This window comes from Castor canadensis, chromosome 8, assembly GCF_047511655.1.
Source record: "Castor canadensis chromosome 8, mCasCan1.hap1v2, whole genome shotgun sequence".
Classification (NCBI taxonomy): Eukaryota; Metazoa; Chordata; class Mammalia; order Rodentia; family Castoridae; genus Castor; species Castor canadensis.
Genome location: NC_133393.1, coordinates 115569079 through 115593833, shown reverse-complemented (window position 1 = coordinate 115593833; position 24755 = coordinate 115569079). Strand labels below are relative to the sequence as shown.

The 24755-nt window shown below is 42.3% G+C and overlaps 1 long non-coding RNA gene across 1 annotated transcript in view; it reads left to right on the top strand.

Moving 5' to 3' along the window:
* LOC141425553 (uncharacterized) overlaps positions 1-24755 on the top strand; it is a 252486-nt gene that overhangs the window by 17021 nt on the left and 210710 nt on the right. Inside the window, exon 2 of the long non-coding RNA XR_012450526.1 lies at positions 19066-19166. This is a non-coding gene — a long non-coding RNA (uncharacterized lncRNA). The remainder of the gene's footprint in view (positions 1-19065; positions 19167-24755) is intronic.

The following is a 24755-nucleotide window of genomic DNA, read 5'->3' as shown; positions in this document are numbered from 1 at the left end:
AACCCAAATATGTCACTGACCTTTTACAGATGTGAGTTTTCTTGGCACTTGCCCGATACCCCAGCTCACCTAATTCCGTTAGCAGGTGTTCAGTAGCCTTGATGCACTCCTCTCGGGTTTCTGCCGCTAACAGTAAGTCATCAACATACTGTAATAGAGTGACTCGTGGGTGGCTCCGACGAAAAGGTTCCAGGTCCTGGCTCAGGGCCTCATTAAACAGGGTGGGAGAGTTTTTAAATCCTTGCGGCAGTCTGGTCCAAGTGAGCTGTCCGGATTGGCCCCCATCTTCTTGCCATTCGAAAGCAAATAGCGGCTGACTAATTTCTGACAATGGAATGCTGAAGAAAGCATCTTTCAAATCAAGGGTTGTATACCATACTTGCGAGGGGGGTAGGTGGCTGAGCAAGGTATAGGGATTCGGAACGGTGGGATGAATGTCCTCCGTCCGCTCGTTTACCTTTCATAGGTCTTGCACAGGCCTATAGTCCCCGCTTCCCGGCTTTCGGACGGGGAGCAGAGGAGTATTCCAGGCAGACTGACAAGGCCGCAGTACTCCTTCCTTTATTAGCCTGTGGATATGAGGGGCTATGCCTCTTCGGGCCTCCTCAGGCATAGGATACTGTTTCACCCGAATGGGGAGAGCAGAAGCCTTCAATTGTATAACTACGGGCGGGAGGTGTTTGGCGAGGCCGGTTCCCGCAGTCTCCGCCCAGGCCGTGGGAAATCTTTTTACCCAATGAGTCATGTCCCCTCCTGGTTCCTGCTGACTCTTAAACAGACGATGCTCGTCAGCCAATGATAGGGACAAGACATGAATCGGGCTCCCTTCTCGATCAGTCACAATTATTCCATCTGGTTCAAAATGGATATGGGCCCCTATTTTGGTGAGTAGGTCCCGTCCGAGCAGGGGAGCGGGGCTCTCAGGGACGACCAAGAAGGAGTGTGTGACCTGGTGTTTTCCTAAGTTCACCTTTCTTTTGGTAGTCCATGTACATAACTGCGTACTGGTGGCCCCCTGAACAGCACTTGTTCGTGCCTTGTTCAAAGGTCCATGTGCCTTGTTTAAAACCGAATATTGGGCGCCGGTATCCACCATGAACCCCATCGGCTTCCCCTCCACATGCATTGTTACCCAGGACTCGGGGAGGGGGTCTGAGCCCCGTCTCCTTCAGTCCTCTTCTCCGGCTAGGAGGACTCCGGCCTGCTCTACTGCTCGTTCCCTTTCCCTGTTTTCCCCCGGTCTCCTTCCAAACCCTCTTCTTCCCTTTAACTTAGGACATTCTCTCTTCCAATGCCCCGTTTCCTTACAGTAAAAACAGTGTTCCTTATCCGGGGTCCTGGCGTGGCCCCCTCCCCTGGGTTGGTCCCGGACACCCGCTAGGAAAATACGAGCCATTTCTCTCTGTTGCTTTTGGTTTTCCTTAGCCTGGAACTCCCGGTCCTCCTTTCTCAATTTCTCCTGGGCCTCCCTGTCTTCCTTTCTCTGTCTTTCCTCCCTTTCTTCTGGAGTTTCCCTAGCGGTAAAGACCTTTTCCGCTACCTGCAGCATTTCCCTTATAGTCATCTCCCCTAAGTTTTCCTGTTTATTGAGTTTTCTCCTAATGTCTGGAGCTGCATGATTAATGAATGAGAGTACCACAGCAGACCGGTGGAGGTCCGCCTCAGGGTCAATAGGGGTGTACTGACGGTATGCCTCATAGAGGCGCTCTAAGAAACCGGCTGGGCTTTCGTTTTCCCTTTGAACGACTGCTTTCACTTTTGCAAAATTGGTGGGCCTTCTGGCGGCCGCTCGGAGACCGGCCATAAGAGTCTGGCGGTAGATCCAAAGACGCTCCCTACCTTCTGCGGTCCCGAAATCCCAATTAGGGCGGCGTAGGGGAAAAGCCTCGTCTATGGCCGGTTGGAGAGTTGTGTGTCTCCCATTATCCCCCAAGACGTTCTTCCTCGCTTCGTTGAGGATGCGCTCTCGTTCCTCCGTCATAAAAAGAGTATTGAGCAGCTGATGACAGTCATCCCAAGTGGGACGGTGTGTATGCATGATGGACTCCAGGAGATCTATGAGACACTTGGGGTCTTCAGAAAAGGGCGGGTTCTGCGTCCTCCAGTTATATAGATCACTGGAGGAGAAGGGCCAGTACTGAAACTGTTGCCCTCCTCCCGGTCCCCCTTGGCCCACCATCCGGACTGGAAGTGTAGGGACAGTTTCCTCCCCCTGTGTTGATGAGGGGGGCCCGTCTTCCCCCTCCCTTTCCCGGGTCCCTCGGGGGCGAAGTCTTCGACCCATTCCTCCTCCTGCTGCCAGTCCTGTTGAGGAGGATGAGGAAATTTCCTCCTCCGGGGCACTGGCTTGGCCAGGGGGAGTCACGTATGGAGGTGGCCGATCTTCCTCTGCCCCTGCGAGGGATGGGTAAAGGGGGGAACTCTCTGGTAAGACCAGAGATGGTGAAGGAGATGCCCTAATTTGAGGACCGGTCAAGGTGGGAAGAGGAAGTTTTTCCTCCTCCTTTATGACCAAGGCGGGCGTGACTGGGGTTTTAGCCCCGGGGGCCGAACTGGAGGGGTGGGTCAGAAAAACTGTTAACCAAGGGGGAGGGTTCCTCACCAGATCCTCCCAAACCAAAATGTAAGGAACTTGGTCTGGATGGCCTCGATTGTCTGGCTGAAAAATGACTGCTTTAACCTTAGTGATCAGGTCTAGGGAGAGGGAACCTTGAATGGGCCACCCGACTCCAAAGGTGGGCCACTCTGCAGAACAAAAGGTGTCGAACTTGCCTTTCTTGATGACCAGACCCGCATTTAAGGCCCTTTCTTTAACTTCTGGAAAGTGAGAAAGGATCAGAGACTTTGGGGTTGTTTGTCCCTGTCCCATTGTGGAAGGAGACTCAAACACCAAGAGAGATAGAACAAAAAGGGTAAAGGCAACAATAATTCCACACACACACAACACTCTCCAGCACTCGCTCGGACCGGTCCTTCTCTCACACTGGTGCGCACCCCATTCAACCTCCTCACCGTCCAACTGGGATATCAGGCCGAAAGGCGTCCACTTGACGGGTGGTCGGTCGACTAGCTCAATTAGTTCTTCACCTGGTGCCAGGGTTCCTAAAATGCTCGAGCCCAAATGAGAGGAAAGCCTCTCCCAATAGGACCCTGTGGTCCTCCTTGCGAGATTCCCAGAATGAATCTCCCTGGGGATTGGCCGAATCCCCGCCGCGGCCCAAATGGAACACTCAAGTTCCTCCAAATGAGGGTCTGGGATCCCCTCCCAACGCCTAGGACTTGGGATCGCCCCTGCTTTCTCGCAGGCAGGTTCTGTCTCTCGAGAAAATGAAATCTCGGTGGGACCTCCAAATGTTAGGACCCGGAATCCTATTCCCCCGAGAGACAGAGAGCCAGGCGTGAATGCAATCAACAAAGCAGAGTTTATTGGGCTGGCTAGCCAGGGTCGAGCTCCCACACGGACACGCAGGACCGGTTAGGAAAACACGACCCTGAGCCTCTTTAGGGGAAATCTTATATAGACCGCGGTGGCATGCATATTTTCGTTATCAACATTGGGCAAGCAGGCAGAGCACATCTTGCGCGTACCTCACATCTTGCACGTACTTCACATCTTGCATGTACCCCCCGCTCACATTCCCCACATTCTATATGCCCTAACTGAGCCCTGCCGCATTGCTTATCTTATCTACATGGGATGTTTGGTACTGGTTTCTCCAACAAGGGGGTTGGGGCCCGCTGAGACCTCCTATTCCTTTCACTATGAAATAGACATACTTATTTAAAATTGAGTTGGGAATAAGGACAGGAAAGTAAGTGTGCCTGTATCTGTCACTGGCTATATTTTTGTGTGTTATAGCTAAAGGTCAGAGGTCATATTTTTCCTGGGCTTTACTACATATTTCAATGTCATTCTGGCAAGCACAATGCGTCCTTCTTGAGATCACTTAAAAAGGAGATTGTTCCTTATATAGATATTGTTTCTTTTCCCTTTTCTCTTCCATCGCTGTCATTAGGAAGGATGTCATTTCTAGCTCAAAAGGCCCACATTTTAGATGAAAAGTGAGTTTTGTCTGTGAAGATGATTCAAACAGTAAAAGATCTAGAAAAGTTCCTCATGGTCTTTCAGAAAACACTTTCCCAAGAAGCCAGTTGCTATGGTTTGCATAGGTTTGCATTTGTCTCCCAGGGATTCATGTGTGGGAAGCTGGGTCCTCAGCGTGATGATGTTGGGAGGTGGTGGAACCTTTGAGAGATGGGGTTTAGTACCTGGCAATCAGGTCATTGAAGGCACTGCCCCAATGGGACCCCAGTTAGTTCTCATGAGAGTGAGTTTATAAAAGAGCAAGCCAGACCCCTGAATCTTTTTCTGATGTCCTGCCTCATCGTGTGACTCCATTTGCAATAATGTCATCCACTACAAGGCCCTCTCTCGAGGATGAATCCATGGCTGCTTGTTCTTGAACTTTCAGCTTTGGAAACTGTGAGCTAAACAAATTTCTTTTCTTAAAAAAGTACCTAGCCTGAGACATTTTGTTTTAACAATGGAAATTGGACCAATACACCGGTCTTTGCTCTACCTAGATCACACATAGTTTTCTGAGGTAAATTTGAAATTGTCCCCTCATGGAGATCTGGAGTACCAACTTGAAATGGCTGCAGTGACCAGGTGGAGCTATGGGAAGTCAGCGGCCCTGGTGGGATGATAAATGGCACCTGGCCCTCAATGGGTGTTATGGAGAGACAGAGTATACTCTTATCTCCAGGTGATTGCTGCAATGGATTGAGCCCAAAGCATCAGGAGCAGACGTCTGGATATCTGTGTGGGTAAAGTCTGGTGTAGCCAGTTGGCTACTCGAGTCTATAATCCTTTCTACTCAGGAGGCAGAGATTTGGAGGATCACTGTTCAACTCAGTCAACAATTCCAAGAGACCCCATCTTGACCAATGTAAGCTGGACATGATGGCATGCATCTGTCATCCTACCTGTGTGGGAAGCATAAACAGGATTGCAGTCCAGGCCAGCCTGGGCATAAAGTGAGAGAGAACCTATCTCAAAGATAGCCAAAAGTTTGATAGACATGGTGGCTTAAGCCTATAATCCTAGCTACTTGGGAGGCAGAGATCAGGAGGATTACAGTTTGAGGCCAGCCTGAGCAAAAAGTTTGTAAGACTGCATGTTAACCAATGGCAATATGGTAGCACATGCCTGACACCCAGCTACACAGGGAAACACGAATAGGAAATCATAGTCCAGGCCAGCCAGGCCATAAGGCAAGACCCAATTTCAAAACTAATCAACACAAAAAGGGCTGGTGGAGTGGCTCAAGTAGTAGAGCACCTGTCTGGCAAGCATGAGGCCCTGAGTTCAACCCCCTAGTACCACCACACACACACATACACAAAAAAGCATGTTATATGGCAGATACAGCACATCTGTGGACCAGACAGTCTCAGGGCTTCCGATTCCTGACATGTGAATGGGATTAAGATGTGATTAGAGACATTAAGAGCAGATGCTCTGCGATCTGTACTTTTGAAACAGGAGGACTTGGGGTTAATGTATGTGTGGTGGTGGCTGGGGAGGTATTCAGTATAGAGAGGTAACATCTTAGGGCATTGTTTTGAGCCCATGTCCACTGCATGAAAGCCTCCTAGAAGAGAATACATGCAAGGGCAGCATCAGTAGCAAACTGGTACTGCAGGTTAGTACAACAGCTGGATTGGTTGTACCTCAACCCCCCAGGTAATAAGGCTGGAAGGAACCTTAGCGATCATAAGATGCCAATGAGGATCCTGGGCCCAAGGAATGAAGATAATAAGTCACAAAGTTCTTATTCATTTAGAGTTAGATCCTAGTAGGTACCTTCCACTCTGGCCTAATCTCTGAGTTGAAATCTTGCATCAGTTCCGAACCCAGTTTCCCTACCTACTCACCCAGGCGAGAGAAAAGTCAGGCAGAACAGGGAGGGAAGATTTGGAATTACAACTCACATAGTTTGGATATTGATTGTCTCCCAAAGGTGCTGTTGAAAAGTAGTGGAAGCTTTAGTAAGTGGGAAGTTAGGTCATTGGGGGTCATGCCCCTTCCTATCCCTCTTTGCTTCCTGGCTGTCAGGAGGTGAGTAGCTTAGTCCACTATGTGCTCCCCACTGTAATGTACTGCCTTAACAGACCCAAAAGCAATGGAGTGAAGTGATCATGGACCGATACCTCTGAAACCATGAGCCAAAATAAATATTTCCTCATTTTCAGCTGATTATCTCAGGTGTTTATCACAGTGATGGAGAGCTGACTAATACAACTTTCACTGTTTGAATAACACTGAGAAGATGTATCATTCCTTTCTTTCCTGTTTCTTAATTTAGTGGTGCCCTCAAATAGGATTTTTTGGTGGAATTGTTGCTGATAAATAAACTAGATTCTTATATGTAGGTGCAGTCTTTTTAATACTAACTTTTATTTTTTACATTAATTCATATTAGGTTTCTTGGCTCACTGAATAAGATTCTATATTTAGGAATCTAAATGGCATATTAATCACACCAAAGCATGATTATTGTTTTTTTGTGGTTTTAACTTTAAGTATTTAATTTAAAATATTTTGGTTCAAATAGGTATTGTGATAAATAAAAAGATTGTGTTTGTCAGCTTTTTGTTACTGTGATAAAATACCCAAGACAAACAACTTAATAGAGGAAAGGTTTGTTTTGGCTCATGATTTCAAAGGTTTTAATCCATGGTCCACTTGGCTCTGTTGCTTCTGGGCTTGTGTTAAGGCAAGAACATTTGTCAGGGAACATGTGGTGGAGCCACGCTGCTCACTTCATGGTGGGCATAAGCTGATATATATATATATATATATATATATGTATATATGTATATGTATATATGTATATATGTATATGTATATATGTATATATGTATATATGTATATGTATATATGTATATGTATATATGTATATGTATATATATATATGAGATGGAGTGGGGCAGGGACAAGTTGTACCCTTCCAGGGCTCGCCCCAGCGACCCACTTCCTTCTAGTAGCCCCACCTCAAAAAGTTTCCACCACTTTCCAAAACTGCCATTAGCTGGCAATTAAGCCTTTATCACATGGCCTTTGGGGGCATTTTAGATTCAAACCATAACAGTGATTTTGCTAATTTATTTTACTCTCTACATTTATATGGTGGATAATGATTTAGCATAGGGAGTCTAAATTGGTCACTCCATCTCAACATAATCTGTTTCACCAGAGCAATAATTCTCAAGAAAAGAAAGGTGCACACTCTAGCAGTATACCTGAGTCTGACTCCTTGTGATGTGGTGGAAGTCCTTTGTAGTTTGAAAAAGCACCTTTTGAAGACATAGGACATTCTGTTTTAGGAGCCGGAGATCCCAGTTCTGATAGTCCCTATCCTATTGGTTCCCATCCTTGAGTCATGACTAAATTAGGATTATCAGTGATCTAAAAGGATCCTCAGAAATAGTCTCCCACCTCCTGGTCAAAGGAAGATCTCATAGAGGGTGTATGAGTTAGAATAGGGTGTGTGTGTGTGTGTGTGTGTGTGCACACGCCCACGTGCATTATGTCTGTGTGTTGGAGGCAGGGGTTAGGAGGAAGCCTAGTTGAAGGGAAGAATGTCCAAAATGTAGCCATGGGCTCCAAGGAGTTTTCCTTTCCTCATGTGAGCCTCCATGATCCACCATTTGATCCTCAGACTTTCAGCAGCAGGATGGCTCATATTTCTTTCCTTTCTGTTTCATTAAGGATTGAGAGATTGTGGTAGAAAGGAAGAAACAGACTAGCCAAGCATCCTAAAGATCAGATGGCGGTTGCTTTTTTCCTGATCACTATTGTATATGAATGTCATCTGTTGAAGAATAAGTCCAATGATGTGTCAGTGTGTATTCGTCAGTTGTGACCAGTGAGCTGCTTAGATGTGGTATACTGGGGGAAGCCGCCCACGTGCGGGAGGCAGGAAATAGATGGAAAATGTCTGGACTTCGCACTCCATTTCGAACCTAAAGCTGCTCTAAAAATAATTTTAAAAAATTATTTATTTATTTATTTATTTTTATTCATATTTGCATACAATGTTTGGGTCATTTCTCCCCCCTTCCCCCGCCCTAATTTTTTTTTTTAAAAAGCACACCTCCTCGTTGCCTATCAGTTCTCCGTCCTATAACTTCATGGATATTTATGGTGGAAATAGTTTCGAGTTCTTTAATACAGGATATGCACACATGTTCCTTTTCTCTTTCTTCTCAACTTTCTCTACCACCTCTCACTTCTTATATAGCTGCTGGATTTTCAATCCGTTGTCCTCTCTTTATGGTTCACTTAGGCTTAAGACAGTGCCTATGTGTAGCTGATTAATCATTTTTATTGACTGACTGTCTAAATAAAGGAAAGTATGAATTACTTTGACTTGAACATTGTGAGCCTTAGTGTCAAATTAACCTCTGTTCCAAGTTCAAGGGGCTTTTAATTTGTTAGGTGTTAGGTGAGCTCCTACAATTTGGGGATTTTAATCCATCCATATTCGTGAGAAGTTAAAATGATTCTTGTTTTTAGAATAGGATGTTATAAATGAAAATGGTTTTAGAGCTCCATCTAATCGAGTACTAACTCTTTTCAGATGAGATTTCATGTGTGTGCTCCTGTGTATTGGAGAAAACGGATGTCAAGAGAGGTTTACTGATGCATTCAAATTGACAAAGCCAGTCAAGGGCAAAGCTGATGTTTTGAAGCCCAGTTTTTCTGAATCCTAGCAGCCCATCCATAACATGGCCAGTCTCAGAGAAAACCTGACCTATGAAGGTGCTCTGGAAGGTGATAAATGCTGTGTTGTTGGTGCCCTTCTTATATGGAATCATGGATATAACTTGTACATCCTCCTTATCACCACGCCAATTTCCACTACAGTGCCTGTTCTGAAGAGGGCCTGGACTGAACTTTTTAATGAGCTTCTAAAATAAGTAAATAAATACATATATACATAAATAAAAGTCACTTAACTTGCCTTTGTCAGGAAGTACTAAATGTGAGCTTATGTAAATTTGGAATCCTGCTGGGAGCAGAAAATTCAATAAAGTGTGTCTTGTTGGGAGCCTACAGAGCATTAAGTTATTACACATGAAAGATCAAAATGGTATGTGAGAACTAATGCTGATCTTAGCCTCATCTCATTCCCCTGGTGATTGGCTTGACAACATTGCCTGCCTGGTGGTGAAACAGTCTGCTACCCCAATGGCTGGCAGCAGCAACAGAGCAGGCAATCAGTTGAAGTGATGTCTTCAAGAGCATTGAGATGTCATTGAGAGAAGGCTTGAAGGCCTTTGGAATTAGATGGAGAGAGGTTGAATTCACTTTACGTTTACTTAGCAACAAAATATTTGCACTCTTTTCCTGCCATCCTTGTTAAATTACTGTGTTCCTGGCTGCCTATGGGTCTGCCTGCCCTCCTAAACACAGTAGAGTTGTTTTAGAAACAAATTATTAACTCTACTGTTAACTATGAGCTCTTTTGAATGTTTCAATTGATTGAAAAGAGGCTGAAACTGAGCCAATGGGTGGGTGACTGATGAAGATGAAGAAGTATGAAATCCACAGAGCCCATTTTACACAAAATGGTGTGGTTTGGTGATCTTTACACTGTTTGTGGATTACTTATGATTTTAGAAAGGTACTAAAAATGTGCTTTGTACTTTGGTATCAATTATATTAGTTTCTCTATTTTTATACATTTTGGAAAAGAGCTAGATATGACTCCAGATACTTTTGGTCCCCTATGGATTTAAAAGATCCATTGTAAAGATACAGGAAAAATTTTTTGATTGAACTAAATTAAAACCAAATTATGTCTTAGCTTTAGTACTTTCCCTCCCTCCCCTTTTGCTTCTTTTCCTCTTTTTTCTTCTGTCTCTCCTTTCCTTCCCTTATTCTCTTCCCCTCTCCCTCTATTGCTTCCTCCTCTCTTCCCTTTTCTTGTCTCTTTTCTATCCAGAGAAGAAAGGGAAAGAAAATGGTGGGGCTGGAAAATGTGTTTTATAAACTCTTTATCCTTACCAGGATATAAAAATATTGCAATTCATCCATAATAAAATTTAAAACTGGGCATAGTGGTACACATCTGTAATCCCAGCACTTGGGAGGCTGAAGCCAGAGGATTGCAAGTTCAAGCCCTTTTGAGACCCTGTCTCAAAAAAATTTCTTTTTAGACCCTGGAATATAAACAATTTTTCTTCTCTTATCAGCTATTTAAAAGATAGTGAACAAGGCTAGGCTGGAGGAATGTCATAGTACCTCAGCCTGTTCTGCAGTAAGTACCTCATCCATCTCCTGTACAACTGTGAGATATGACAGCGTGGCACCTGGAGGAGTGGTAGGCCCTGCCCTGGCAGCTCCTTCAACCCCAGCAGTGTGCACACGGTCTGTGTAGGCAGTAAATACACCATGGCCAAGTCTCCATGCTTCTCTCACCAGCCCGTCCCACCTGTAGCCTCCCGCAGAGCTGGTTTCCAGAAAAGACTGTTAGAATTCATTGTTGAATGAACTTTTGAGGAGTTGGGGGTCATTTCCCAATCCCTTTGAAAATTTTCATCTGGTACTTTCTAGTTTTTACTATTTTTTTTCAGTCCTCTGCCCCATCACTTCTCTCACCTCTATCCAACACGATAAAAACAAACAAACAAACAAACAAAAAAACTGTTCTGATAATGCGATGTTTATGATTTTAGTGGGAGGCATTAAATGCTAGAAAAATATAAAGAGTTTTCGTAGTTTTTTTATGACTATAATTTAAAGCAAAAGTTTGAAAAGAAAAAAACACCTGTGAATCTCAACCTATCAATGGGTCATCAACTTAATACAGTGGGTTTCTGTTTGCGGCAGCTTTTTTTTTTGAGATGCTGGTGGTTGAACTCAAGGCCTCTCACTTGCTAGGCAGGTGCTCTACTATTTGAGCTACGCTATGCCTCCAGCCCTTCAGCAACATTTTTTAAAGGGAAAAACAGAATAGAAAATAGCAAAGGTGAGCACTGCTTTGTAAACATTTTGTTTCAGTTGCATATCAGTGTGAGTGTGCATCTGGGTGTAGTGTGAATGCATTTCTTATAGGGGCTAAAGAGTGTGGAGCTATTGATGCAAGACCTTCATGCTTTCTTGGTTCAATTTAAAGTACCACTTGCTGTCTTTACAAGATTCTAAATCACTCACTTCCAAGCTTACATTTCAGAGAAACTATTGCACCTGACTAGAACAAAAAAAAAAACCTTAGTAAATAACAGAGATGAAGTTAGAAGTTTAAAAAGTTTGTATCAACTGACTATATTAATACTGAGTCAGTGGCTTATATGATTAGCTCTCTACTGCTCTAAACTGTCTTTTATCCCAGTGCTTTTTATAGAGGTTATCTACTTATTTAAAAAAAAAATCCTCTTGTATTATTGTATTGGAGAGGTGTGGGAACATTCTAAAACTTGTTATCAGTGGAGATCGAACAGGCTTTTTATTTACCAAGAGATCCCTGGAACAAACATCCTCTTATCTGGATCAGGCTGTCCACTTGCCTTGATGCACAGTGCCTATGATATCCCCAAAATGTCTTCACTTTGGTCTTCAGTCTAAGAGTCTCTGGGAGCAGCAAATATGGGCTAGGGCTTTCTCTGTTTTCCCTTCTACCCTCACAGGGTTGTGACCCCCTTCCTCAGGTATCTTATCTACCAGTGGAGGTCGAAGTCTATGGCAAGAACAAGACTACAGTTGGCACCATATGCAGAGCTGAGATGAATTTTTTACCAGCCTATTTGCTTTTTGGGCCCATTCATTGCCTCTAAATATCATTCAACTTTCCTCAAATTAGCTTCCTTCCACTATAAAGAAGCTAGAAAGCTTCAAACTCTCATTGGTCATAATCCAATAGGTGCTTAACTTCTTGGGATGCTCCCACGTGCATAATACCTTTGTATGTCTTATCGCCTGCTAATTGATCTACTGTCAAACCATGTCTCACACTCAATATAGAACCTTCACAGAGGGGAGAGAGGGTCCTCTTGCCTCTATGCAAAATACAGCTTAAATACATAGTAATAAGCCTGTTGATGATGTCCTCTGTTCTCTTCACAGTCACTCAGCTGGCTTGTTTGCAGGCACAGGATGGGTGATCACTTGATGTGCTTATCTGGTGACTGGTTATCTAAATGGGGTCTCTCTAGAGCTCCTAGGACAAGAGTGAGGTTGTGTCATAGGAAATGCATGTGGGCTGGTGCTCACAGCTAGAGAGAGGGAGGATGTGGAAGGCTGAGCTAGGAAGCCCATCTCAGGCTGCCACTGGTTACAAGCTGGCCCTGAGATGGTTTAAAAGGCTGTAAGAATAGCACTCTACCCTGTCAGGTGTGAGGTATGCAGACCTGAGCTATAGTTAGTTTAAGATGGAGGATTTTTTTCCCCTTTGGGCAATCTTCCCTATATTATACAGAGGAAGGGTTAAAGAAATCAGTGATTCATAGACTCTCTTAAGTGAAAACAAAACAAAACAAAATGAAAAAACAAAGACATTTAGTCTACATTTTTCTATTGGAAGCTGTTTTTGCTTGGAAATAGTATTACTTGTATGGAATCACAGCTTTGTAAATTCCTCCTATAACCTGAGGACCTGTCTTCAGGTCAATAGGGAGAGTTCACTGGAGCTGTTTTTATATTTCTGTTCTTCAAGAACTAGGCCACTTATCCTTCCCAGACAACATAATGGTTCCCCTGACTCAGGAGTCAGCAGACATCTTATGAAAATATATTGATGTCCCATTTGGAAACCAACCTTTTTGCTTTGTCCTTGTTCTCCCTCTTTCTCTCCTCCCAATCTGTTATTTGAGATGGCAGGGACAAAGAAATGCAGGAGGGAAGGTCACAGCTTACTGGTGATGTCTTCTACTTCGAACAAGCCATGGATGACTCTACATTTAGTTGCAACCCTGTAAATATGTGACATGCCAGTCTGACTCCTTTTTCATGTACAGACCTGAAAAGAAAGACAAGCTGACATCTCTCAAAGGGAGGAATTCACCTCAAGTCAGACATCAGAGGCAAGGCTTTTAGAGGCACTTCCTGTCTTCTCTTCCAGGACCCCAGCCTGTGTTCAAGATCTTTGTATGCTCTGTTGCTGACTGGCAGTTAGTGAGAAAGAGGTGGTGTTGGCAATAATGGCGCCGATAGCTTTCAATTCTTACTGCACCCTTAAGCTTCTGTTTTCCAGGGTCACAGTCCTGCCTCAAGTCTAGCTTGAACACTCCTTCTGCCCCAACCTCCAATCAGCATGAACCATAAGATCCTAACCAATCAGATCATGCTGAGTCCCACTGAGGGGTATTTAAGCCCCTGCCCCTCTCTCCCTCTCTCTTGGCTCTCTCTGCTCTCTCCCTCTCCCACCTCGCAATGAAGAATCTCTTGGCCAGATCACTCCTCTCCACGTGGTCACTTTGGGGCCTATATTTCCTTACAGGTGGCACTTTGCATGCTCTGGATGGGCCCACAGTCCTTTTCACTCAGGGGAAGAGGCTGGACACTGGAGAGGGAGGAGGGATGTGTCAGTTATGTCTTGATTATTAGATTGATGGGCTATCTAGATCTCTTCATTTCTTGTCATTCTTCTATTTGCTTATTAGCCCAGCTGCCCAGGAACTGAGAGCCAAAAAGGAGGAGATAATACTAAAACAATCATTTCCATTAGAGGGTAGATGAGTTTGATTATTTCCTTAATAAAGGACAATTTAGTTTAATCTTGTCCTCACTTGGTAAGAGGAAGGTGTCCCCTTCCTCTGTCCTCTACTTCTCAGAGATTGCCTTCTTGTAATTTGATTTTTCAACGTATTTGACTAGTCAGGTATTTCCTGACTCCAGTGACAGAAGCTAATTGAGAGTTGATTGCATGCCTGCTTTTTATTTTGCTAACTTCTTACTCTAAAAGTTGTTCACACTCCAAATTTGGGTCACAAAAGTGGCATCAAGGTGTTAGAACAGCTCCGTCTCACTATATTTTCTGCCATCCAATCATATCATCACATATCATACCATTGGAGAGTTACTCATCTCGTCTAAAATTAGCTTTATTTTTTCGGAGACAGGTAGTATAATTTTTTAAAAGTTTTTCTCTTTTGTTAATTTTTTAATACTGGCATGCATTACAAGTGGTACAGTGTTTTTTCTAAAAACCTTATAAAAACCTTATAAAATTTATAACTTACTTGAGAGGAATTTAAAAAATATGGCATATGAAACCATAATCATATTGAAGTATAAATTGCTTTAAAGTGTTTGTCTCTGTTGAGCTACTTGAAAAATAGAATTGTAGAATTTGGAATGATAGAAGGATGAGGGATACAAATAATATAAGATTAGAAAAATATGGAGGGCCAGAGAGCTGTTTGGGAAGGAAAACTTTACCCTTTTAATTAGGGAACTGTGAATTAAACCAACAAAGGACAAGAGGATTTCCCCTCTTGTACACAATTTTTATTGCTATTTACTTGCATTGGAACTCATAGAAAAGAAGTGAAATTCAAAGAAGCAGTTAGACTTGGAGATTATATTCCCTTTTGTCAAAGAAAAGAGTGTTTGTGGCTAAAAGGATAACAACTTGTGGAAAATTGACAAGGAAATATGGGGGGTGGTAATGGAAGATAATGGTTATTTGGTACATTCTGTTTATGCAAACACATCTTGGTGTCAACTTCCATCTTCAATAAGACCTTTAGGCAGATAAGGAGAAGACAGAGAAGTCTTCCTACATCTTTTGATTCTCAATTGCTGTAAGCTCACAATAATATTTATGCCCAAATGGTATTATGGGGTAGCTCTTCAGAGGCAAGTGGTGGTGGTGGGGAGCAAGGCACACATTTAGATGGTTGAAGACCTCAAGATCAAATTATATAGTTCTGTGATTTTTAATATTGAACTTTTCCCTTAAAACATGAATGATTACCATTGTCTTAATGAATAAACATATGACATCGTCAATCAGTATGAGGACATAATTGAGGATATAATTTGTTCCCAGATTTTATGGAGTCTTGGTTTGTTTTGACTGATAGGGTATATCTAAATAACTGTCTGTACCTGAGTGTGCAGAGAGCCATGGGTGCCCAATGTGGAATCTTAACACATCTAGGTATGTTGGGTAGGCTGATAGAAAGGCTCTATGGAGTGATTTTACTGAATCGAAGGATTTGTGGTAGATAAAGGAGGAAGATGTTTTGTAGTTTGCAGGGCTTTGGGAGATGTGTGGAAGGGCCTAAAGAGACTGGTACAGAAAGAGCTGTCTTCTGGAGGGATTCTAGCAAAGAGATAGTGCTGCTATGGGATGCAGTTGAAAAAGTGGAATTAATTTAAAAATACTTCACAGAAGTGCAATTCATCTATCACTCAGTTTTTACATACCCCCTGGGATAAGTGGAATTTGAAGTATACTGTGGAAAATTAGTTTGTATTTAGAAGCACTTCTTATCAAAAAATATTAATTTTTAAAGTGTCATAATGGTTTTTAGGTATGACTATGTTATCTTTTAGAGCATCATACTAATACATCTATGGACTAAATGATATGATGTTTGGATTTGCTTCAAAAGAAGTTGTTTTCTGAGTGAGTATGAAGAGGGAGGAGGATGCGACAGAAAGAATCAAGAGTGCTAGAAGTTGGCTGTTGTTGAAGAGGGGCAAGAGTGGTTATTATGCTAGTTCCTATTTCAGAATATAGCTGAGACTTCCATAGTTAAAACTTTCTTAAAAGCTTAAGATAAAGTAAAAGTATGCATATGAAAAAATCTACTTACTAAAAGTACTAATTTTGTCTCTGGTTAGCCTTAAAGGATGTGGTTATTAGGGCAAAGGGTGTTAGAATTTACTTTTCCTTTGCTGAAATGACAGCAGTCTATGAAGCATGAGTTGCTCGGAATATTGTACAGGTCCCTCAGACATCCCATGAACAGGATTTGGGAATCTGGTAAAAGCAGCAGATAATGTCGTCAAACTTGGACTGTTTGCCCATCATGAAGTATGCCAGCCCCTGCAAGGAAAAAATTTACAGAAGAATTTTGTCATAATGCCACCAGGTGTGGACATAGCAGAGCCAAATTTAAATGCACTTCCTTGATTATAGGGTTTGGGGTTTTACGGGATAAAGAAGCAGGAGGAGGGCTGCTAAGGCATGGGGAAATGTGATCAGCAGGAAGGGAAAGTGAAGTAATCAATGTTCTCTGTGTGTGTAATCACACCTCATGCTTCTCATAGGGTGCATATTCAGAAAATGTCCTGTGTGAGCAAGCTCTAAGGGTGGAGTTTGGCTTCTGATGTCCAAAGGTCACTCACTGGACACCTGCACAGGCTCAAATGAAGGGTCATTGGTTTCAGCTGATTATAGATAGACAAAAACGACCACTCAGTTCTTGAAAAACAGCTAAAGCACTCATTACCATCATGACACACACATCAGAGGTGCTATCTATAACACACATTGGGAATATTCTGCTTAGCCATGTGGTCTCTAAAGTTGGTGACAAAATCAAGTAACTAAAAGCAAGTGAAGCTAGCAAGTTTATTCAGGTTTTCCCTGGGTGTCATATTCTTTATACTGGTGTTGTGGGCTTAGGGTCTGTTGAGTCCCTTGTCAGGTGCTTGGTGGAAGGACCAAAGCTGAGCTATACCTGTCTGCTACTAGCATAGTGTCCTGTCTGTGGCTGAGGAAATCTGTAAGCTAGATTCTTTTCAGAGGGCTAGATCAATATAGCACCAGGAGAATACTGAGTTTAAGAATAAACTGTGACTATTTTTGTGCCTGCTTGGAATGTTTGTATATGTGCCAAAATTTGTTCAAACCACTTGTCATGGAGTTTGATGAGAAGAGACTTTCAGGCCTCATCGGCCTTTGACTACAGACATGGGGACTTTCAGATAGCCATTTTGGCTTGGGCGGTGCTCAGTGCAGGCACTGTGCCCACTTCTGTGTGGGGCACACACAGCAGGCCTGTCACCATGCGAGGGCTCCAGAGAACACCTGGAGAGCAAGTCTGGGGTTGTGGCTGTGTGAGTCTGGGGCGTTCACCTCTGCACTAGGCCTCAATGTGGTTGAGAGATGGTGGGACAGGGAGTGAGCATTTGGACAACATTTTTTTAATTACCCTTATCCCCACCAGTGACTCACAGTACAATATGAAAGAAATGGCAATTCTGGAAAGGGGTGGGGTCCCGAAATGTGTAGGTAGGAACGAACAAGAGTGAGTGAGTTTGTGCCATTACACTTAATCTGACTCCTATTCGTACCCTTAGCTTTTTAATGTTTTGACAAATTTGTGTCACATATATTGAAATGAGTTCCTTGTTCATCTGTACCTTGTCACTTATTTTTAAAAAGTGTGCATGTATATTTTAAAAATTAATATTTCTCAAGCACTGGATAATATGCCATGTTCTGCTCTCTTTTTTCCCACGGTTTTACTTTGTATTTTATTGAACGTTATTATTTTTCAACCAGTGACCTATTAATGTAACTTTTGTTATTTTTTTTGACACAAGTAATGTTGACTGAATAACTTTATACTTGTATGATTTTGCATATGAAGATATATCCTTACAAATACCTTTTTCCAAAGTGGGACTCCTGAAGCAAAGATTTATGTTTTTGTAATGTTGACAGATAATTATTTTTCTTAGTAAATTATCAATTTACATTTCCATGAGCAATGTAAGAGAGTGCTTATGAATAAGATTGATCATTTTTCACTATTTTAAGAATCAATTACAGTTCTTCTGTATGAATATTCTGCTCTTTTTGAGATATCCTGTAGCATACTTTTATTCTTTTTGGTGGTACTGGAGTTTTGAACTCAAGGCCTTGTCCTTGCCAAGCAAGTGCTCTACCACTTGAGTCATACCCCTAGTCCTTTTTGGTTTAGCTTATTTTTCAGATAGGAGCTCATATTTTTGCCTGGGCTGTCCTTGGACTGTGATCCTCCTACTAAAGCCTCCTATGTAGTTGGGATTACAGACATATGCCACCATGCCTGGCTTATTTGTTGAGACATTGTCTCACTATCTTTTTTCCCTGGGCTAGCTTTGAACCACAATCCTCCCAGCTCCACCTTTTTGAGTCAGGCTGTGCTCTTAACATGTTCTCACTTGACCTTTAAAAACAGTCCTACAAGATCGGTACTGACTTTATTGTTATTATTATCATGGAATTTCAGCTTAAATAATTTGAATGACTTTTAGTTATTTACTTACTAAATATTCATTGAGCATCTACTAGGTACCCGAATTCATTTTAAGTACCAAAGATTCAAAAAAAAGAGTAATGCAGATACAATATCTGCTCTTAGGAAGCTGACTGTGATAAACAAGAAACTAATAATAAGATCATTTCATATATCACTAAGTTGTATTGTAACTAGAGCTCTCGGCCATAGGTGCAACACCACATGTTCCAGATGTCAGGTCTGGCTACTTGCTCCAATAATTAGCCAAATAAAGAGGTGAGTAGCGGTAAAGGGCAGAGAAAGGAGATTTATTAATGTGGCAAAGTAAGCATTTCAGCCCATCTTTAGGGTGCAGACATGAGTTTAGGTTTCAATAGAGAAAGAACTGAGGTGGGGGAGAAAGTATGCATAGTTAAACAGTCCCAGGCAAAGTGTGGCCTGGCTGATCACTATCTCAGTTCTGGATTGCCAGGATTTCCGGAGAAGGTGTTATCACTGTCATCACTTCAGGGGAGCAATCTGTTTCCCGTGAGATGATTACTCCTGTTCCAGGGTGTGTCCTCATCATTATAGATAATTGTCCTCATTCGTGATGGGGTGGGGGGGGTGCTCTGTTCTGCAGGCTGCGTGGATCCTTTCCCTGAGGTAGTTTCAGCTCTTGTGTTAAAGATGTTATGGATTAGTCCTATCTTTCTTGGATTCTTAGGTGGCTGCAAGGTGATTGCAGAGAGAAAGGTTCAGAGCAAAGACAGATACAAATGGAGGTTGGGTTGCCAAGTTTTTTCCTGCTTTTAATGACCCTTTGTTCATTCGCAGGCCCAAGTGAGGAGTCAGTGGTGTTTCTAAGTGCTGTTATGCTATGAGGAAAATAAACAGGATGAACATCTGAGGAGAGCTGACTGTTGACGAAACAGCAGGTACAAAGCACCAAGGCTTTGCTTCAGGGTTGGTGACTTTTCTAGGTTACCCACTTTGTGATGGCCATTCTGGGTTTCAGTCCATTTCTGTGCAATACCAGGTGGCAGTGGTGTGGAAAGTTTTGCTTATTCAAGGTGCAACCATGGGATTTATCAGAGCATGTTGGAATGATATTTGCAGAGCTGGAACAGAGCCAGGACACCTGGAGTGTAAGGTGTCCCCCACCACTTGGAACAACTGAGGACTACAGAGGAAGTATTTGTTTTAATCATTTGTGGAAATGGGATTGTTCCTTGATATTTTCTCATTCTTTTTGCCTAATGACCACACCAAAATCAGGTTTTTTAAAGTCCTCTCTTGCCTGATGAACTAAAAGCTTTGGGAAAATATCTGTCAAGTAATAGAAATATTTCTCTTTCAGCTTAAATGCTGAATCAGACAAGTCAGAGAACTGGCCTTTGAAAGAATAAATCTATGAAATTCCATTTCTATGGGCCAGTGACTTGATTTGCATTGAGCATTGTTGTAAATGTCAACTGTCCAGCTCCCACTGAAGCCTTGAATGGCCATCAGTGTTCATCCTCCCAAGTTAATTGCACCAACTTATTTAGCACAATGGTTGGAGGCTGGGAGGTCATTCCAGTGTTTGTTAATCTCAATCACACCCCTCTTATCTGTCTTCCTTCCTTTTTCTGCATGAGCCACTTCCCAATTTTTCAAGGTTGTGATGCAATGCTGCTCCTTTGCTTGTTTTCCTGGGCTGCTCTGAGCCAACATTCCCATAACTGATCTGTGGAAGGGCTGATTAGGTGGGAGAATGTGAGCAGGTGGAAGAATGTGAGCAGGTGGAAGATGGAAATCAGTTGGAGCAACTAAAGAAAGTGACAAACGTAATGGATTCCCTCTCTTGCCACTAGAATTGAAGAACCAGGGACACAAAAAGATTCTCAACAAAAAAATTACCAGAATGTACACGCTTTCTTATTTATCCCTGTATCCCCAGGACCTAAGGCACAGTAGGTGACTGAATGACTGTGTACTGAGTGACTATTGCAGCCAGTTATCGCTCCTATATTACTCATCCTCTTATGGCTTTCTCAGTCAGTTCCTTTCTCATTGAACATTGCTGGGGTTTTGCCAACTGTTTCATCTTGGGGAAGGTGTGCAGGGTAGAAAGGGAGGAGGGCTGAACATTTTGCCTGGGCTTGATTGGCTGCATCCGAGCACGACTGTCTTCCAGCTGCAGAGTACTTTGTATGTGATGACTGATACAGAAACATGCCTCCAGCAGCCAACTGGCCCCCCACCAGTTCTTTGTAAATACCAGCCAGAGGCAGCTCTGGTCTTCTGCCAGGCTAGAGGCGGCAAGAACAAATCTCGCAGGTTCTTCGCTCTCACGTGGGGCTCATCGTGGCTCCGCAGCTGCTTCAGCTCCAGATACCAGTTGATGAAATCTTCGTAATCTTTCTTTAGCAAATCAATGGAGGAGGTGTCGCACCCCTCTTCCCTCTGCCTGTATGAGTTTGCTTTGGCAGAGTCACTCTATACTCCTCTCTCCTCCACTCTCATCGCTTTGATCCGAATGTTCTCTCCTACTGCTTCCTTCTTGCCCCTGGAGGTACAAAACACATGCTTGGCCTGGTTAGAACATCAGGAGGATGCGTTAGGTCGCTCGAGGGGGTCTAGATGAACAGAGTTGGGTATGTAGCTGCCCTTCAATCAGCTACATTACACTGCACAAGTCTAGGGAAGATAACTGACATGAGTGAGAGATTCAGGGGTGGGCATTACTGTGTATCCTGGCTTTGAGATTCGTATATTTTCAGTTTAACACTTCCACATCAGGGAACCAATTTTTTTCATATAATTGGTGTATACCACACATTAAATTGGCAGTGTTTTTCTTTTGTTTGTTTGTTTGAGAAAAATCCCAGGCTGTCTTTGAACTCATGATCCTCCTGCCTCAGCCTCCTGAGTGCTGGGATACAGATGTGCACCACTTCACCCAGCTAATTGGCAGTGTTTTTTCTTTTTTGGTGGTGGTTGAAACAGTACTATGTCTTATAATAGGTGGAATCTTAAATTTAATGAATTACAGTAGTAAATTGTGACTAGAAATGTTTCCATGAATTTTCTCAATCATTTTTGTCTGTTTGGCATTATAGTTCAAACCAATTTAGGAAGAAAATAGTTCTATAATCAAATAATTTTAAAATGTGGCCATAATCATCCTCTTGATATTTTGAATGTAAGTAGATTTACATAAAGGAAGAGAGGAGCTAGGAATGAGAAAGCCTGGGTTCTAGTTAGATTTTTGCTTTAATTGTAAGACCTTGGGTAAATAATTGCCTTTCGGACTCTTCTTTCTTATCTGTAAAATATTGAGGAAGAGTGTGATGTTTGCTAAGGCTTTGATTTCATAGCTGCTTCTCCTCCCCATGGGTAGCTTCTCAGAGTCAAATGCATGGAGGCCCAGGAAACAAGTCTGGTTAATATCTCCTTAGAGTAAGATTATATCATAGTGACTTGTGAGAACTTCTCTATAAGACAGTGATCACATAACACGAGCAAATAGGAAGTGTTAATAGTTATTGAGTGTCAACAGAGTGCTTTGTACTGGGTCTGTTCTCAAATGCTCAAGTCCTAATCCTCAGTGGCTATTGACCTTATCTGGAAATAGGATCTTTAAAGATGATCAAGTTAAAACTGAGGTCATTAGAATGGGCCCTAATCCAGTATGATTGTATTTTTATAAAAGGGGGAAATTTGGGTACAAAAATAGATAAGCATAGGAAGAAGGCCATGCTTTCAAGATGACACTAGTCTACATCTGTTATGCAGAGTACATTGAAATTCAGTCCATGCATTTTGTCACAGAAACTGAATTGTCCTAAAGTGTATACTTTTTAGCAGCAACACTTCAGGGTAGAATGGTAAACATGATAAAAAACAACAACAACAAAAAAACAAGGTCACAGCATTGCCAAGCATAGAGATGGATTACAGAAATTCCCCTACATATGTAGCAGTTTTCCAGAGCATTTGATCTGCCCGATAGAGTACTTTCCTCCAAAGGAATCATCAGTGATAATAACAGCACATGGAGAATAATTTTACTGGACTGGACTTTGCCCATTATATACTAATTTATTGGATCTTGGTGAACTTTGATTTCTCATCCATAAAATGGGAGTAATAATGGTCACCTTCTTATAGGGTAGTTGTGATGATTAAATGCCTCAATTCTAGCTCGATGATTATAATGTCACCACGACTCTAGTGTTTGTTTGCCAGGTGCACCAAGTATTAGAAATCTCTCTGTGTGAAAGACTCTGATTTATTGTCTCTTCTAACCCTATGGCATGAAATACTTGCATGTTCCTAATGCCACCAGAGCCAGGCTCTCCCTTGGATATTAGGTCCTTTCTAGGTGTTAGTTTCTCTAGGGCAGATAACTCTAATTGTTTCTACTGGAGCTAGGTCAATATGTGCACAAGATTACTCAAGGAGTTGATGAAATACATAAGGCTCCCATATCTGGAAGAGTCTGTGGGAGTCAAGTCCTACTGCTTCTCCTTAAAGTAACCTATTTGCCAAATGTATGCGAGGAAGAGGTTCCATATCAATCCTTTGTGCTTTTTACTGGTTTCTGAGGCTGAGCATATCACAAACTTTCTTGGAAGTATAGTCTTTCCTGGTCCGTAACTTCATAGTCTACTTGATTTATGACTTTATAAATTCTATTTCCAATAGGAGACCTGAATTCCTCTTGGGATTCTTATTCCCTGGTACCTCAGACTTTCCTAGATGAGGCAGAGGAACTGTTGACGTGTTGACAAAGCCAGCTCATGGAACCATGGGTGGATATATCTCTCTGTATTACTTACTTTTCTTGTTCCTGACAGAAACAACTTCAAGGAAGAAGAACTTAGTCCTTAGTCCTTGGCTCTGTTGATTCTGACACTGTGGTGGGGCAGAATATCATAATGGCAGGAGTACATGGAGGTGGTCTTTCTCCTCATGGCAGATGGGAAGCAGATAGAGAGGAAGGGGTGGGGGAACCAATTATAACCTCTAAAGTAAACCTTTCAGTGACCTCCTTTCTCCAGGTAGGCCCTACCTCCTAAAGTTTCCAAAACATTCCAAAATAGTGCCACCAGCTGGGAGCCACATGTTTAAAACATGAGCCTGTGGGGAACATTTCATATTCAAACAGAAGCACTCCCCCTTCCCCCCCACAATTTCCAGAGTTGCAACACAAATGTAAACTTAAACTTGTTGGAATAATTTGTTCTTTCTCTGGTAAAGATTTTGTCATTTTCTCAAATAATACATCTGATAAACACAGGCAACAGTATCCTCTAGTATAAGAGAAATCTTGTGAGAAAGTTATCAGAGAAGTAGAAATTTTATTTGTCTCCAAGAGTCTGTGTTTTAATGGAGGAGCCAGGGAAACATATAAATGAGAATTTTGTTCTCAGTGTGTGTGATCCTGTTTCAATTGCTCTATGGTTGTAAGAAGCAGAAATAGTCTACCAAACTTCATGGACACAAATCTGTAATGTTATTACCATTTTTTATTTTCTAAAAGCTGCATTTCCTGAATTTTCTGGGACAGCATCTACCACACATTATTTTATTCTATTTAATAAAAGTGATTTAGTAACTCCATAAGCAGCACAACAAAAATATATGTGACTTTTCATGCAAACAAGCAGTAAAATAACCACATTTTCAATGGACTTTTAGTTCTGAAAATATGGTCTTTTGGATGCATAGTTCTTTAAAAAGTGTTATTGAGAAAAAGAAGGCAGAATTGTTCAGGAGCCTGACGGTCTCTGCTGAGGTGAGGACAATGCTTTACTACTATTCCTATATGACATCTTGGATTTAACAATGTCCTTGGCACAGTTCATCCTGGTGCATTGTGACCTCTGTACTGCTGATAGTTGGCTTGTCAGCCTCTCCATCTGTCAGGGAGGGCTGAGAACAAAGTTTGAGTGACCCCACAATTATTTATCCTTGGCTCCCCTTGCCTCTCTGCGTCCCCCAGCTGCTCCTTCAACCTCCGCTGGTCAGCTTCCTTACCTGGGCTACTTCAGAAACCAGATAGTTTAGTGCTAGAGCGAGACATTACTGCACATCTGCCCTTGGCCAAAGGCAGACTCTGGGAAGCATTTGTACTTTCTTCTTTTAAAGGAGATTGGAGAGGGCATTTGTGTGTGATGTGTCACAGAGCGGGTTTGGCCTGCAATGCCCGATTGTCTAAACTGAGAAGCAGAGAGCTCATTTGTTCATCTTCTTTGTGTCTTTGACCACAGTTCTGTAGGTGTTTTTATCCTTTGTCTAGAAAAGCAAATGTTTCATACGAAACTCAAAGGAATTTTCCTGTTTAGTATTTAATAATGCAAATAATAACTTTAATGTCACACAAAAAAGACCCTTTGAGAGCCAACCTGACCCCTGGAGTTAGGTGAGTGGAGGAGACAAGGAAGGTCAAGTGTTTTTAATCTCTTCAATCAGAGTTTTAATTTTGTGAACCTTCTTAGGGTTCATAGCTATATCTGCTGCAAGACACTTACAAATCT